This window comes from Xenopus tropicalis, chromosome 6 (assembly GCF_000004195.4).
Source record: "Xenopus tropicalis strain Nigerian chromosome 6, UCB_Xtro_10.0, whole genome shotgun sequence".
In the NCBI taxonomy this organism is placed as follows: domain Eukaryota; kingdom Metazoa; phylum Chordata; class Amphibia; order Anura; family Pipidae; genus Xenopus; species Xenopus tropicalis.
The window spans coordinates 29,015,455-29,017,459 of NC_030682.2; the positions used below are offsets into that span (position 1 = coordinate 29,015,455).

General features: G+C 40.7%; 1 pseudogene; it reads left to right on the top strand.

The window, feature by feature from the left end:
* Nucleotides 1-695: 695 nt before the first annotated feature.
* On the top strand, nucleotides 696-848 carry LOC116411817 (annotated as a pseudogene).
* The last annotated feature ends 1,157 nt before the right edge of the window (nucleotides 849-2,005 follow it).

The window sequence follows — 2,005 nt, forward strand, 5'->3', positions numbered from 1 at the left end:
ATTCGTTTAAAAAAACTAAAAACTAAAATTGCTTGAATGTTAAGCATATACCTCCCATTGACTTACATAGTTACATAGTTACATGGGGTTGAAAAAAGACCAGTGTCCATCAAGTTCAACCCATCCAAGTAAACCCAGCACACTTAACCCACACCTACCAATCTATACACTCACATACATAAACTATATATACAACCAGTAGTACTAACTGTAGATATTAGTATCACAATAGCCTTGGATATTCTGATTGATCAAGAACTCATCCAGGCCCCTCTTAAAGGCATTAACAGAGTCTGCCATTACCACATCACTAGGAAGGGCATTCCACAGCCTCACTGCCCTCATAAAAGTAAACAAAAGGAATTCTGGGAATAATTCCAAACTCCTCCTTTACATGAGCCCCAAGAAAGGCGAAACCAGTCTGTAGTTGGGAATCTGATCAGCTATTATCCTGGCTTTTGCTTTCAAGCCCAGTGGGTGAGCTGTAGCCTATAGGATAAACCCATGTAAATGGGATTTTTTTTAGGAGTTTGGAATTCATTCCCAGAATTCCTTTTGTTTACTTTTATCTGTATGAGGCAGTCTCCTCAACCGTAATGATTTGTTTGTGAAACCACATGGTGACTCTACCTAAGCTGATCAGAAAACCCTGCGCTACACTGATGAGCCTCGAGAATGGCGAAACTGGTCTGTAGAGCCTTGCGCAGTGGTAGTATCATAGCCAAAGAGGTCAAACCGAGGCATGATTATTGCTAATTGTGATAAAGCTGAAGCTTGATGAAAGCGGAGGGGCTGTGTTCACATTAGAGCTGCTGACTTATTTTATGTCGGGGGCTTCGCACATGCTCATTATGCCTAATCATGCTTCACTTCCTTGCCACAGCCATTAGGCAGGCAGGCGGGAGGTATTTTTCTTTTATTCCTTCCAGCTGCCAGCTGGAGCCTTACCAAGGCAATTAATGGCATTGCACCCGTACACTTCCCCATCCTTTTTGTGTTTGATTAGTGCACCCTGAATAGGTGTCATAGTCCTCTGGGCTTGACCCTAGGCCAAGACTTGGTGGTTCTCACCCTAGCTTCGGCGAAGGTGGATCTGCCCGCACATGCTGTTCATTGGTGAAAGCCTTGGACACATGAGCATCGGAGCCCATGCCTTTGGGTAGGACTCACAGGCGATGACTCAGTATCGAAACCGGTCTGTAGTTGGGAATCTGATCAGCTATTATCCTGGCTTTTGCTTTAAAAACCCAGTGGGTGAGCTTTAGCCTATAGGATTTTTAGGAGTTTGGAATTCATTCCAAGAAATCTTTTTGTTTACTTTTATCTGTATGAGGCAGTCTCCTCAACCTTAATAATTTGTTTATTGACTTACATATAAACTTGGCCAATTTCAGCTACTGAACTTTTTCATTAGAATTTTTATGATCGATTAATCCCAAAGTATTGAGTTTGAATTAGCTAGAATTAAAAAAAAATATATGCAATTCCATTTTTTCCTCAACTATTTTCTTGAATGACAGGGTTTTTTCTATTATAACTGGCAATTTAGCAAGTTATAAGTCTATAAAAAAAATGATTCATTTTTCAAAGGGAAAAAGGACTCATTTACATTCACAAGTGCAGTTGCAGTCCCCCGAATGTCTCCACAGTCAGTTGCATGTAGAACCACTTTTAGTAAAGGTACTTGTGTCAAAATGTGCTCATTGTACAGTTGCACTAGGCTCCGCTCAGTCCTTCCTGACTGCCAATCTTAAGTGAGCACTGCATTTCATCTCAGCACAGAATTCAGCACTTTCTTACTACTTTGTAAACTCTTCTTGGGGATGCTACTGCCACATATCTAGAATCCTTTGCTTAAAAACCAAAGCACACGACAGCCCAGATTCCATTATATGAGCAAGACTCCCCCTTATTCAATTCTTTTGTCCCAAAGAGCCAAGTGTAATTCAATGAGAAAAATGTACCTCACTGTTTATCACATGAAAACCCTAATGACATTTATAAG